The sequence below is a fragment of the Macaca mulatta genome, chromosome 2 (genome assembly GCF_049350105.2).
Source record: "Macaca mulatta isolate MMU2019108-1 chromosome 2, T2T-MMU8v2.0, whole genome shotgun sequence".
NCBI classification, from domain to species: Eukaryota; Metazoa; Chordata; class Mammalia; order Primates; family Cercopithecidae; genus Macaca; species Macaca mulatta.
This window is the reverse complement of record NC_133407.1, coordinates 191185724-191201889: the sequence shown is the minus strand read 5'-3', so window position 1 is coordinate 191201889 and position 16166 is coordinate 191185724. Positions and strand designations below refer to the sequence as shown.

The following is a 16166-nucleotide window of genomic DNA, read 5'->3' as shown; positions in this document are numbered from 1 at the left end:
AGACGGATTTCTGCTTAATCCCCCTGAAATAAAGAAAGCTAATTTTTAAGGCTTAATATAACAATGAAGATTAAGAGTTTCACAAAATCCAGGTGGATAAACAATATCGATATTATATCCTTAAAAGTATTCACTTTCCCTAAATGTGTTTTAATTTTATTTAAAAATATAGATAAGGATTTAAATACTCTGGATTTTAATCATTGTTCTTTACTATTATTTTTATGATGGAGAAATATTGCCTGTGTTATACTGTCCTATAACTGAGTTAAGCGCCTGTTCGTAATGTCTGTCCAACAACTTTATAATAAATAGTTTAAAAATTTTGACATTTGTTCATAGTAAAACTTCAATTTTCTTTTAACTAAAGACATTTTACTGGATCAGTAAAACTAAAGATTATTTTTTGCCACATGTAAAAATCTATGTTGTGGGAATAGTATTATTGATTTGCTGGGTAAAATATATTATAACCAAAAATTGCTTTGAACAATAAATGTAAATCTTTTTCTCTTTTAAAAATGTATATTAAACAAATGTTTGAGTCATGAAAACCTGTTATTATTTTATCCCAAGAGATAAACTGTTTTCAAATATGTTCACAACATTTATTATGTATTGCCTAGAATTAAATATATATTTAAAAAGTTAATTATAAAAAATATATTGCTAAATGATTTATTTAATTAGCCTAATGAAGAAAATATTCTTCAGTAAAAGACTCTTCCTTTAAATAGCCCTTTAAGATCGAGACCATGCTGGCTAACACGGTGGAACCCCGTCTCTACTAAAAATACAAAAAATTAGCTGGGCGTGGTGGCGGGCGCCTGTAGTCCCAGCTACTCGGGAGATTGAGGCAGGAGAATGACGTGAACCCCGGAGATGGAGCTTGCAGTGAGCCAAAATCGCGCCACTGCACTCCAGCCTGGGCGACTGAGTGAGACTCCGTATCAAAAAAAAAAAAAAAAAAAGTATAAATGGCCCTTTAAATGACACATGGGTTTTTAGTTTTTAATACCCTTTTCCCCAAATGTGCAAATTTTCTGAAGCAACACTATTTTATAAGTATGTTGATTATTATATTATTTGAATAGATTGTAGCTTTCTGGGGCCAGAAGGTACATCTCATTCATCCTAGTATTTCTAGCTCTTAGCAGAATTCTTAGAACTTGGCTTATTTAACCAATCTGTTGAATAAATTGATGAATGATATGTTTTTCCATGTAAAGCATCTTTAGAACAGCTACAGCTTTTAAAATTATTGTGTTTTTATTGCTCAAATAGAAACAGCTTTGAGTTTCCTAATGCAAGTCCAATCATTTTAAAATATATTAGCTGTTAAAAATAAATCAAGAAGTTATTTATTGGCTACTCATATAAAAGTCAAATACAAGTTACAATAGCTAAAAATTTTGTCTACTTGAGGAGATATTGAATAATGACAATGATTAGTAAAGATAAACTCGTTTAAATTTCTTAAACCCTTGAAACAAGGCATGAAATTTAGGTTTCATGAGGTAAGCAATAAAATCTATTTTAAATTATTATTATTATTATTATTATTATTTTTTGCTACTGGGTCTTGTTCTATTACCGAGACTGGAGGTCAGTGGCATAATCATAGTTCACAGCAGTCTTTAGCTCCTGTGCTCAAGTGATTCCCCGTTCACCCTCCTGAGTAGCTGGGACTAACAGTGTTTTTGTTTTTGTTTTACAGGGTCTCACTATGTTGCCCAGGATGTTCTCAAACTCTTGGCCTCAAGCCATCCTCTGCCTCAGTCTCCTAAAGTGTTGAGACTCCAAGCATGAGTCATCATACTTGGCAATTTTAAGTCTTAATCAAGAGTTTAAGTATGATAAACTCGGGATTTAGAATAAATGGATCTCACTCCATTATAAGAAACCACTGAACGATAAAGTTAAAGACAGGGGGGGATCAGCTGAGAGGCTGTTGCTGTAATTCAGTGTGAGCTGGAGAGCTGTATGGTTGAAATGTGAATATAGAGAGATGTAAATAGAAGATATTTAGCAGAAAGTATTGATGAGACTAAGTATAGGCAAAGGAGACGTTGAATTCAAAATTTTAACCTGATCTGACTGACAAAATGGTGGCATAATCTTGAACAATTAAAGCATGAGGGAGAGGAACTTGGAAAATTTGATGACTTGTTTTAATCTCATTAAATTTGAAATGACAGTAAAGAATCAAAACATGCAATGAAAATATTTTTCAAAAATCAGCAGGCCATTTAGAAGTGTGAATGATAATGCAGAGCTAAATATATATTTTTGAACATAACAATGTAGCAGTAATTGAATTTATGCCAGGGTAGCTTGCTGGCGGATTATGTTAAGGTGGAAGAACAGTCACACTGAACTCTACAAATTGAAAATGAGAGTAGGAAAATAAGCTGCCTGAGAATAAATAAAGGAAATTCAAAGAAGGAAGAAGAAACCAGGTTAAAGTAGGAGATGCAGAGAGTAGAGAGAGTTTCAAGAAAGAGATACAACTATGGCTATGATGTGCAAGAACCCATACTTATTATCAGCTCAGGAAAGCAGATTCTTAAGTTTTCAGGAATTTTATGCATCAATTTTTTAAGCACAGCAATTAAATAAATTAAATTATATAAGTTTCCAAGTAAATAAAATATTTTAATAACTAAGTTAATAAATACTCAAAAGCTCATCAATTTCTCATTATTTTACTACCTTTTCTGATTATCCATACTCCTTAGGTTATTTCTACATGTTATTTATGATGTGGAAATACTAGATAATGGTGTTTTATTTCCCGTCTCTTTCTAATTTCACATACGACGATGTTACATTGCTAACTTAAACTTAGTAATGGTGAGAATATTTGCACCATGAAAATGGCACGTGCTAAAAATCAGCCCCGATTTGTGGTTGTGTTAATTATCTAAGTAAAGAGGTGACAAATTGTAGCCCTTGGGCAAAATCCAGCTCATTTCTTGCTTTTGTACATAAAGTTTTGTTGGAAGACAGATACACCCATTTGTTTACATTGTACGTAGATACTTTTAGATTACAAAGGCAGAAAGAAGTAGTTGTAACAGAGACTACCTATCCCATAAAGCCTCAATATTTACTATCTGACTGTAGAAAAATTTCTCTACTCTTGACCTCACAAAAGAAAGTGGTGGAAAACATATTAATAATGCAGATTAAATTTTCAAGTGTGCTCTGTGTTCAGGTGTTACATTATGAAGACCATAACATTTGAGGAATTTTTTTTTTTAGTATTTGAAAGCTATTACCTGATTCAGCAAATGTTGCTCACACCATTGACAGATATGTATAAAGTTCTGACTTCTGACATATCTCTGTTTTGTTATTTTTGTTGTATTCAGTAACATAAGTAAAAATGTCAACTGATACCTACCTTAGAAATGAACTCATTTGTCAGTTTCAAATATAGATTGACTATGGATGCAAGAGTTTAGAAAGAATCCACAAAAATATTCTGTGAGAACTAACTGGCTACATGAAATTTTCAGTAAAGAATATGATATATTTTATTACTAATTGTAAATTGTATAACACATATCATTCATGTCAGTAAATTCATAATAAATTTAGTTACATATATACATACATTTCTTTGTATTTAGAGAGCAGGTTGTTAACCAGCACATTATTACACAACAGTTTCACAACTAATGAAGTTTTGAAAAGAGATAAAAATGGAAAAGGTTGTTACATTTAATAAGTACTAGAATGCTTGTCATTTGGAAAACTGTCAATCAGTTAAAAAATTCTCAGAGCAATTAACTCACATTTTTAACCTATTTTTTCTTTCATTCATTTAATAGATGTTTAATCAATTACTTGCTATATTAGTCTATTCTCACATTGCTATAAAGAAATACCCAGACTGAGTAATTTATAAAGAAAAGTGGTTGGGCTTATGGTTCTGTAGGCTGTAAAGGAAATACAATGGCTCCTGCCTCTGGGGATACCTCAGGAGGCTTCCAATCATGGTGGAAGGCAAATGGGGAGTGACATCTCTTACATGGAGCGATAAGAAACAAGAGTGAGGGTGGAGGTGACACATATTTTAAACTGCCAGTTCTTGTGAGAACTCACTCACTATCATGAGGATAGCACCAAGTGGATGGTGCTCCACCATTCATGAGAAACGCCTTCACGATCCAATCACCTCCAACTAGGCTCCACCTCCAACACTGGGGAGGACAATTTGAGATGAGAATTTGGGCAGGGGACACAGATCCAAACCATGTTACTTACTATCTACTAAGCATGATGCTAAGTGATGGATACACTTTGAAGAATTCAGTAGAGACACAGCTTGTATTTTAGAGTTTATAATTTGACACAGAATGCCAATGATACAGGAGTAAATACATAAACAAACATACAGTTACAAAATTATATGAACAGACTATAGAATCAGTGGATAATAGAGCTGAGGTGGAATTGACCTTTTTGGTCAGTGTATCTGGGAAGGCCTGAATAAGCACTGTTTCAGCTGCGGCAGAGACTCGGGCTGGGGGTATTGTGCCTGGCCAAAGGAAAAGTCTGTACAAATATCCTGAGGATCTAATTTTTTAAAAATTATTATTTTGCAATAAAAAGGTAACCACTTTCAACTGCTTCATTAATTGCAAAAGAAACTACATTTTATGTATTATTTGGGATATAGGCAGTTACTTTCCTCTAAAAACCTCAAAGTTCATCATGTGTGGAAGTTAATTTCCCAAGTTTCCTTGTAAAACTAGTGTGGCATTCTCTGTATGTTTACATATGACCTTCATTAGGGTTAAGAATTTCTTCATTTAGATTTTGGCTTTATAGAACACTAATATTGGGTTTCCCAGTACTTTATGTCAAAGGAGGATAATTCTTTTTCTTTCTGCACTTATGTGTGCCTGAATCTCTAAGTGATACTTAGGCTCAGCAGGCATTTACACTCTTATCCTATCTGAATTTCTTTCCCTTAATTCATCAGACCTTAAGAGCCAGTATATGGCTTGTTCTTTAGTGTCTTAAAAGCACCAGATAAATTTAGTATTATTGTGGAAATCCACCTTGTGAGAAAAGATTAACTGAGTTTTTTTCATCTTCATTTATTCTTGTTACTTTTTTTTAACAGAAAGCTAACTGAGGCATAAGAAGTTGTTCAAGTGATAAAGATTAGATGTAAAAATTGTGAATATTTTGAAGTGTCAACTGAAATCTCACTGTCACTTCCCCCTTTTCTTGCCTGCTTTTATTCCCCTACATTTAAACTTCTTTCATCTTCTTTTCCTGGGCCTTGAAACCCTTCTTTCCAATGCAGGCATCTAGAAATTAGTCATGGGATGTGTGAAAGGAAAATATCTTGGGCCCCCAAATCACTAAGCTAAAGGGAAAGTCAAGCTGGGAACTGCTTAGGGCAAACCTGCCTCTCATTCTATTCAAAGTCACCCCTCTGTTCCCAGAGATGAATGCATATCTGGCTGCCTCCTTTGGAGAGGCTCATCAGAAACTCTAAAGAATGTAACCATTTGTCCCTTCTCTGCTTAGGACCTGGAAGCCCCCTTCCTACTTGGAGTCTTCCCAACCTTTGCTTCCAGTTGTCCTGCCTTTCTAGTCCAAATCAGTGTTCATCTTGCATATGTTGATTGATGTCTCATGTCTCCCTAGAATGTATAAAATTAAACTGTGCCCTGACCACCTTGGGCACATGTTGTCATGACCTTCTGAGTCTTGTGTCACAGGTGTGCGTCCTCGACTTTGGCAAAATAAACTTTCTAAATTAACTGAGACTTGTCTCAGATTTTCAAGGTTCACAGATGTATACAAAAAATTGGGGGAAAAAAAAGACCAAGGAAAGAAGTGTCAAATCCTTGGCTTTTAAACTCAAAATCTTCAATTCTTATGCAAGACAGAAATATTTACAAAGAATATTTGTTATCCAGTTCTGAACTCTCCACTCCACCAAGAGCGCCTCTGAACTGCAGAGGGGAATAGAAGAAGAGAGAAGGCAAAATGGTTAAACCATTAGGGGTTTTCCTCTGTTCTGTACCCAGGGTTATTTCAAAGCAGATAAAGGGGGTATTGATAAAAAAAAAAATCCCAAGAGAAGCTGGGATATCCAAAAGCAAAGGAAACCAGTTTCTGGAATTTCTCAGACTCTACTCTTGTAGGTATTTCCTATGTTGACAAGAGTGTGAGTCCTGATGGCATTTTGTGATGTCCAAGATAATAAAGTCCTGATAAAGATTTCAGGTTTGGCTGGGCGTGGTGGCTTAAGTCTGTACTTTTAGTGCTTTGGAAGGCCAAGGGAAGAGGATCACTTGAGGTCAGGAGTTGGAAATCAGCCTGCACGACATAACAAGACCCTCATTTCTAAAAAAATCTGAAAGAATTTTGCTGGATGTGGTGATGTACAATAATAGTCCTAGCTACTCAGAGGGCTGAGGTGGGAGGATAGCTTGAGCCCAAGAGTCTGTGATTATACTCAGGATTGTACCACTGTAATCCAGCATGGGTGACAGAGTGAGGTCCTGTCTTTAAGAACAACAAAAAAAAAAGAGTTAGGGGGTTTTGGACTCCAGAGAAACATAGAAACATGGCTAAAACTTTCCACTGCTTTCAAAGAGGGGACACAATTGGAAAGAACCAGTAGACTAAACTGATTTCTCAGTTTTGGTTGTTTGATGCTATTGCAGATCATGGAGTAATAATACACATGTCAGAGACTGGCGGTAGGAATAGATGCAAGGACAGAGGCCAGGAAAGGAAGAGGCCATCTCAACAAATGACCATGTATTTCAGAGGGAAGTCACAGACAGACATCCTCTCCTGGCCTCCTTCCTCTGCATATAAGCCCCTGAAAAAATTAGGTACCAGGTTGAGAGAAAGAAAAAGGGACATTTTGAAGGAAAAAACATTTAAACTTGAAATGAACAAGAATAGCATGGAATGACAAAAATTCTTTTTTTCTGTGATCAGATAGGATGGGGCTTACCATTCCTTTGTTCAATGTACTTACTGACCAATTGCTATGAGCCAGCCACTGTTCTAGATACCTGAGACATACTGAGGACAGAAGGCTATGAGCTCATGAATCTTGTATTCTGGCAGGGCGACACAGGAAAGGGAGTGGGAAAGTTGCAGTATTACATTTGAGGGTCAAAATAGCCACATTTTGGAGGTAAGATTAAGCAGACTTTTGAGAAAGGTGAGATGGTTAGCTAACCTGGGATTTGGAGAAACAGCATTCCAGGTGAGAGGGAACAGGTGGAGTCAAAGTCCTAGGGCAAGAGCACACTAGGCACATTTAAGGGAAAGCAGACTAGGGGATTAGTAGTAGTACAAGAGGGCACAGAGGTAATGGGGACACATCTTTGGGGTTTAGAGCTCATTTGACAGAATTTGGCTTTTATTTTGGGTAGAAGATAACTCCATTTGAGTGTTAATAAAAGGAGAATGATCTGATTTGCCTTTGTAAAGGATCATTCTGCCTGCTGCCATGAATATAATAGACCAAGGGGACAAAATGGTTACAATGTGATCAGTTAGGAGGTTATTGTGATATTCCTTGCAAGGGATGATACTAGCCACAAGTGTAAGTGAGCACAGTGGTCAGATTTTGGGTTTATTTTAAAAGTGGAGACAACACATTTTCCTACTGGACCGGATGAAGGGTATGAGGGAAAGGAGGAGTCAAGAGAACTTTAAAGTTTTCTGTCTGAAGTTACTGAAAGAATGTAGCTGAGGCCTCCTGAGATGAGGAAGGTTGGCTGTGGGGCAGGTTGGGGTTGGAGAAGAGATCAGGGGATTAATCTTGAGCATGTTAACTTTGGAACATTCAATTTGAAATTAAGAAGTTTTCAGCATAGAGATTTTAAAGTCATGGGGCTGAACTGAGGGCTGGTTTTCCATTAATATCTTTGAGTAATCTAACCCACCATCTTACAAATAACAACCATAAGTTCTAAATAAAATACCAAAAGAATGACTCAAAGGCTATGGGAGTTTACAAGCCAGGCCGATTATGGAGGAAAATTAAAATGTGTAAAAAGCACTGGGCGAGATTCTCAGTTTGTAGAATTTATCCTGAATGTCATCTTCAATAGTTTCTGCAAAGAGTGTCTAAACTCTAGTGAAAAACCTCAAAGTTTTTTGGCCTGAAGAATTAGAAGACAGAATCTGGGGCAACCACAGATAGTAGAAAGTGAATGGGAAACAGAGAGCCAGAAGAGGGAGGCCTAATCTCTGTGAATGAACTCTTTCAAGTCTCTGGCTGACACTTGAACCATTCATATGTGGGAAAGACTTCGGCTAAGAACAACAAAAGTGAATGACATTTGAGCTACCTCTAGAGAGGAAGATTTTGCAGTTTGAGTCCAATTAAATTAGCTAGTAAAACAAAAATTCCATTCTTTGGAGGAATAAAATAGAATATAGAGTCTCTACAACATAACATTTGCAATGTTCTGAATATAATCTTAACATATAAAAAAATCAGGAAAATGTGACCATTCTCAAGAGAAATAAGAAGCAGTGGAGGCCAATCCTGAGATGACTCATTGTTGGAATTAGTGGGCAAGGAGTTTAAAGTTGCTGTTTTAACTGTGCTTGTATTAGTCTGTTCTCATGCTGCTAATAAAGACATACCTGGGACTGGGTAACTTATAAAGGAAAGAGGTTTAATTCACACACAGTTCCAGATGGCTGAGGAGGCCTCACAATCATGGTAGAAGGCAAATGAGGAGCAAAGTCTTGTCTTACATGGGGCAGGCAAGAAAGGTGTGCAGGAGAACTCCCCTTATTAAAACCATTCAATCTTGTGAGATTTATTCACTATTACTAGAACAATATGGGAAAAACTTGCCCCCATGATTCAATTACCTCCCACTGGGTCCCTCCCATGACACACGGGAATTATTACAACTCAAGGTGAGATTTGGGTGGGGACACAGAACCAAATCAGATCATACCACTCTTGGCCCCTCCCAATCGCCTGTCCTCACATTTGAAAACCAATCATGCCTTCCAGTAGTTCCCCAAAATTTTAACTCATTCCAGCATTAACCCAAAAGTCCATGTCCAAAGTCTCATCTGAGACAAGGCAAGTTTCTTCTGCCTGTGAACCTGTAAAATCAAAAGCAAGTTAGTTACTTCCTGGATACAATGGGGGTATAGGCATTGAGTAAATACAGCTGTTCCAAATGGGAGAAATTAGCAAAAATGAAGGGGCTACTGGTCCCATGCAAGTCTTAAATCCAGCAGGACAGTCAAATCTTAAAGTTCCAAAATGATCTCCTTTGATTCCATGTCTCATATCTAGGTCATGCTGATGTGACAGGTGGGCTTCCATGGCTGGGTCAGCTCTGCCACTGTGGCTTTGCAGGGTACAGCCTCCGTCCTTCTTGCTTTCTTGGACTGGCATTGAGTGTCTGTGGCTTTTCCAGGCCCATGGTGCAAGCTGTTGGTGGATCTACCATTCTGGGGTCTGGAGGATGGTGGCACTCTTCTCATACCACCACTGGGCTGTGCCCCAGTGGGGACTTCATGTGGGTGTTCCAACATCATATTTCCCTTCTGCACTACACTAGCAGAGGTTCTCCATGAGGGCTCTGTCCTTGCAGCACACCTCTGCCTGGACATCCAGGCATTTCCATACATCCTCTGAAATCTAGGTGGAGGTTCCCAAACCTCAATTCTTGACTTCTGTGCACCTGCAGGCTCAACACCATGTGGAAACTGTCAAGATTTGGGGTTTGCACCCTCTGAAGCCATGATCTGAGCTGTACCATGGCCATTTTTAGCCATTACTTGAGCAGCTGGGACACAGGGCACCAAGTCCCTAGGCTGCATACAGTGGGGCAGTCAGTAGGTGGGGCCTTGGACCTGGCCTCAGGAAATTATTTTTCCCTCCTAGGCCTTCAGGCCTGTGATGGGAAGGGCTGCTGTGAAGATCTCTGAAATGCCCTGGTGACATTTCCCCCATTGTCTTGGTGATTAACATTGGACTCCTCATTACTTACACGAATTTCTGCAGCCAGCTTGAATTTCTCCCCAGAAAAAGCTTTTTTTTTTTTTTTTCTATCATATCATCAGGCTGCAATTTTTCCAAACTTCTATGCTCTGCTTCCTCTTGAACGTTTGCTGATTAGAAATTTCTTCTGCCAGATACCCCAAATCATCTCTCTCAAGTTCAAAGTTCCATATGTCTCTAGGGCAGGGGCAAAATGCCACCAGTCTCTTTGCTAAAGCACAGCAAGAGTCACCTTTGTTCCAGTTCCCAACAAGTCCATATCACTATCAACATTTTTGTCAAAGTCATTCAACAAATCTCCAGGAAGTTTCAAACTTTCCCACATTTTTCTGTCTTCTTCTGAGCCCTCCAAACTGTTCCGGCTTCTGCCTGTTACCCAATTCTAAAGTTGCTTCCACAAAGCAAAGTCATGTCTTGCGTGGCAGTAGGCAAGAAAGCATGTGCAGGGAAACTCTCCTTCATAAAACTGTCCGATCTCATGAGACTTATTTACTATTACAAGAACAGCATGGGAAAAACATGCCTTCATGATTCAGTTACCTCCCTTGGGTCCTTCCCACAACATGTGGGGATTATTACAATTCAAGGTAAGATTTGGAGCTAAACCATATTAGTGCTCAATGAGGAAAACTAAAGATGCTTATAACGGATGAATATACAGAAATTCTCAACAGAAAAACAGAAAACATAAAAAAGAACCAAATGAAAATTCTACAACTAAGAAACACAGCATCTGAATTAAAGAATTCACTGGGCAGGCTTAACAGTAGCATGGAGATAAATAGGAAAGAGTCAGTGTCCGTTAAGTAAGATCAAGACATTATCCAATCTGGGAAAGCCAGAAAATAAAGATTCAGAAATTTGAACAGAAATTTAAGAATCTAATATCAAAAGGTCTAACACAACTGTAATTGGAGTCCAGAAGAGAGGAAAGAGAATAAGCCAGAAAAATTAGTTGAAATAAAAATGGCTGAACATTTCTCTGATTTGGTGAAAGACTCAATATTACAGATTCAAAGACCTAAGCAAACGCAGATCAAGGTAAGCATAACCCAAACTCTGCCTGATCTCATTATTGTCAAAGTTTTGAAAGCCAAAGGTCAAGAGAAAATCTTGAAAGCAGGAAGAGAAAAGTGACTCATTACCTACAGGGAAACAATGATACACAAAGCCACTGACTTCTAATCGGAAACCATAGGCACCCGAAGATGTTTGAATAATGTCTTTAAAGTGCTAACATAAGTCATGGAATGAGGTAAGATCACTAAGGGAGGAGATAGAGAAGAACCGAGCAATTAGACGTGATCAGACATACAAGAGAGACCAAGAATGGGAGGTGTCCTGAAAAATGTATCTAGAAGGAGACAACGATCAGATGTGTCAAATACTGCTACTGGATCAAGGGCAGAAAACTGACCATGGAATTGAGCAATGCAGAAGTAAATAATAATCGTGGCAGGAACAGTTTTGGTGGAATGGCTTAAAGCTTGGTTGCAGTGAGTTTAGGAGTAAATGAGAAGAAAATTTTTGGAAATATTAAGTAAAGGCAACTCAAAGAGTTTTACTTTGCATAGGGAGAAATGAAATGGAGTGCTAGTCAATGTAGAGAGTAGGATCAAGAGAAGATTTTGTTTTGTTAGCATGCTAATTAGCATAATCCCCAAGACAAAAGTGAAAATACAGGATAAAAAGGGAGAACTACCCAGTTTATCAGGTCTGTAGAAGAAAAGATAAAACAGCCAGTTGAACTAGAATAAAAAAAATTGTACACAAAAATACGTAATTTGAATGCATATTTCCCCTCTATACTGTGCAAAGCCCTTTACTTCCTAGCCTTTACTATTTACAATTTGGTCATTTTTCTTTTATTTATTTATTTATTTATTTTTTGAGACGGAGTCTCGCTCTGTCACCCAGACTGGAGTGCAGTGGAGCGATCTCGGCTCACTGCAAGCTCTGCCTCTCGGGTTCATGCCATTCTCCTGCCTCAGCCTCCCGAGTAGCTGGGACTACAGGCGCCTGCCACCACGCCCACCCAGCTAATCTTTTTTTTTTTTTGCATTTTTAGCAGAGACGGGCTTTCACCATTTTAGTCAGAATGGTCTCGATCTCCTGACCTCGTGATCCGTCCATCTCGGCCTCCCAAACTGCTGGGATTACAGGCGTGAGCCCCCGTGCCCGGCCTACAATTTGTTCATTTTTAAATGTAATATTTGAAAAGTGTGCCTATTAAAAATCATGTAAAATTTTATGATTTTAGAGAGTAGTAACCGATTTGTTCCTTTGTGATTTTATTTTGTGAACATTCTTTAAACAGTGAACAGGACGTATTTCAAAAAGTGTTTTTTAAGTTTTTAAAAACTTAGAATGCATTTTTCTAATAATATGTATATTATATGAAGCAGTTTATTCTGGTTAGTTCATAAAATTGTATAAAGTAGCTGAATTGTATTACTGATTATCTGGGAAGTTTCAGGTCTTCAGACTTTTATTTCTATGGTGAAACTTATTCTAATTTCCAGCCCAAGATTCTGGAACACATCTCCCATTATGAAGTGGGCCTCAGGGTGGGAGTGGAAACAGAACCTCTTGTTCACACTCCACACCCTCATTTTCCAGCAGTGAAGGTAGACTATTAAGGCTCTCATGTCATCAAGGATGGAGGCAATGGGATAATGGAGATTCTAGACATTTGTTTCGTCACCAGTGAAAATTAAATGAAGACTCAGGAATCACTACAGCTACAGGGATGAGAAGGACATTTCAGCAGCTACAGTGTGGTGGTGAGTTCCTGGCTACATGGCTGCTTCTGTACAAGAGAGTACTAAAGTCCTTTTGTATTGTATACGCTTATGTGTGCATATGTATGAGTGTGCAAATTGGTGGGCTATTTTTTTCAGTATACGCAGAAGGAAGTCTTGTTAACCTGTAAACCCAACATCTAAAAAATGTCAGTGAATACACTTTTGTTCAGGTCTCTGCTATTATGAGTAAGAGATAGGTGGCCATTAAATAAACTAAACGCAGATTTATTCCCACTTATGTTTTTTTAAATTTTTTAATTTAATTTTTAAAATTTATTATTATGGGTACATAATAGTTGTATGTGTGTATGCGGTACATGGGATGTTTAGATACAGGCTTACAATGTGTGATGTTCAAACCAGGGTAATTGGGGTGTCCATCATCTCAAACCATTATTATTATTTTAGAACATTCTAATTCCACTCTTTCAATTATTTTAAAATATACATTAAATTAGTGGTAACTATAGTCATTCTATTGTGCTATAGAACACTAGATCTTATTTCTTCTATTGACTGTAGTTTTGTACCCATTAAGCATCCTCACTTAATCCCCCAGTTCCCATTACCCTTCTCAGTCTCTGGTAACCATCATTCCACTCTGTCTTCATGAGTTCAATTTTTTTTTGTTAGCTCTCATATATGTGTGATAATATCTTTCTGTGCCTGACTAATTTCACTTAACATAATGTCCTCCAGTTCTATCCATGTCGCAAATGACATGATTTCATTCATTTTTATGGCTGAATAACATTCCATTGTGTATATGTGTCACATTTTCTGGATCCATTTGTCCACTGATGAACACTTAGGATGTTTCCATCCCTTGGCTATTGTGAGTAGTGCTGCAATAAACATGGGAGTGCAGATACCTCTTTGATATGTTGATTTCTTTTCTTTAAGCTTTATACCCAGCACTCACATATATTTTAAGGTATGTACAGGAAAAGCCCATTTCTGATGCATTCTCTACCTATAAGATTGTTCGGTGATAACTGGTGTATGTATGATGGTAATGATGATACTTGGGACAGGAAAAAATTCTGAAGAAAATTCCGAATCATTCAAAGTTAAATTACTTTCAGCATAGATTTAATAAGTGCTCTTTGGCGAACTGTATAATTTTTCTGTGAAAGAATGTTAACCAGAGCAGCAATCATGGCGGCGAGAACTTATGGTGTGTGTTTAAGTGGAGAGACACTGTTTTAAGACCTATTGAAGCAGTTTTTGTTTTCTTTTCTTTGTTGTTCTTCTGGGCCATTATTATAACTGTCTCCATTCACAATTTTCTACCTATCTAAAATTATAAAGCTAATGTTTTTAGATATGCATTGGACTTTAAGAATTGGATGTATAGTTGCCCATTTGCAAGGACACGGAATGACTTTAAACTTCCTGGATAAAGTAATTTCTATATGTACCAAGAAAGAGTTTGGGTTTAAAAGGTTCAGAGTCATTGTGATTATGACTCATTGAGAGTATGATTATAGCTAAGTAATTTTCTTTCCTTTTTTCAAAACAAATGGGTACATAGATGTATATTCTGAGTCTTACAGAGTCTTCATTGCCTGCCATGAGATAGTGTTTAGGAGCATGGTTAAATTGGTGAAGACACATCTAGAGAAAGGAAACCTCCAAGAGGGAATGTACTTGTTAACATTGCTTCTGTGATTGAATTTAGGATTTATAGCACTTGAAATTTTTTTAAAGTTGCATGTAGTTTATGTATCCAGTGTTAGAGATGAACTGAATTCTTCATGATGATATATTTTATGCTAATTCACTGGCAAGTTTCTCAAATAATAGTTATTTCAAATTCCTCACTTTTCAGAAACTGCATATTCTTCAGTACCAAGATCTCTCCCCTGTCATTGTGTTCTTCTAAGATATCACTTGTGCTGTGAGGGGGAGCTATTTGTTCAATCATGACCTGTGGGGCTTTCTTAACCTCTTATAAACTTAAGTGCCAATCACTAGGCTGGATATAATTACACTTTGGTGATTTCTTTGAGCTTTAAGGGCTAATGAATAGCCTCAAGTATTTAAATAACTGCTTGAACTTTCTTAATTGATACAAACTGTCTGTAATAATTCTACTTAGTCTGGTATGCCACCTGAACAGCTTTATCTTGGGTTTACATACTTAATTGATAGTGTTCTATGGTATATGATATTTATAAGAGCCTTTGTCTTACTGAACTGCATGGGAGATAACCATTCCAAGTCATATTTTAAAGCTGTATTCCAACTTCATAAATAAATACGTTAGAATCAATGTTTGTGTTCCAGACTTGAACAAATATTATTTTATGTCAAATTTTGTTAGTCTTTTGTAAACATACTAAAACATATGCATCCAAATTATGGTTCATATTTTTTCTACATTTCAAATTTAGGCAAGTGCATATTTACTTTTCAATTCAAATTCAAGTTTTTATGTGAAATAATATGAAAATGTTACAAAAATTTAATTAATAAGTATTTGAAGGCTTTTATTTTCATTTTAGGATTTTATTGATATTCTATATAAAAAAAATCAAGGTATGTCTGGAGGAATAATTGTGGTCAGAGGTTGTTTTCTTTCAAACACCAAAATCATAAAATGTACAATATTGACCTGAATCATTATTAATATATGCATTTTTATAATATAAATTATAAAAGTAAAAATAATTATAAACAAGAAATGAATTTTAAAATGTCTCATTGAGAATTAACCTTAGCATCCTAGATTTAGACTAGCTAGATATTTCTGTGTATGGATTCTTGTTCTAAAACGTGCCTGACATGTAACTTTAGGTAAGTTATAAGACTTCTGTGAGCAGCTGTTTCCTGTGTTCCTTACAGGAAAATAGCGATGAGGACAAGAATAATTATGTTAAACAGTAAACATTTCTTGGTATTTCAAGGATAGTCAATAAATGCTACCTCATTATTATTCCCACAGGAAAAAACAAAGTCTTACTGCTTTTAGTTTCACTTTGATCGTATCCAGAATTATGACCCAGATTTGGCTTTAGATGACCTTGGACTATTTTCAGACACAAAATTATGCTCCTGAAGTATTAATATCTGATAACATTAATGCTATTTAAAATAAACTTTTGGAGAATCTGAAGGGAATTCATTTTTCTGAAAAGCAACTAGTTGAGAAAGTCAAAATATATTTGAATATATACATTTTGGTATGTTTGAAAACAATGGTGAAGTTCTATAATCACTCATATATTGATGTGTTTTTACTTAGTGTATTGTCTCTTGATAAGCAGAGGATTATAGAAAATTAAATGTCAATAGGTATTATTAAATCTAAGTCATGAAACGGATCA

The 16166-nt window shown here is 36.5% G+C and overlaps 1 protein-coding gene across 4 annotated transcripts in view; it reads left to right on the top strand.

Moving 5' to 3' along the window:
• Window positions 1–12628: 12628 nt before the first annotated feature.
• CSNK2A2IP (casein kinase 2 subunit alpha' interacting protein) overlaps window positions 12629–16166 on the top strand; it is a 128581-nt gene continuing 125043 nt past the window's right edge. For all 4 annotated transcript variants that reach the window (XM_028844712.2, XM_028844711.2, XM_077994087.1 and 1 more), the window contains exon 1: window positions 12629–12816. The gene's annotated coding sequence lies outside the window, so the exon portion shown is untranslated. The remainder of the gene's footprint in view (window positions 12817–16166) is intronic.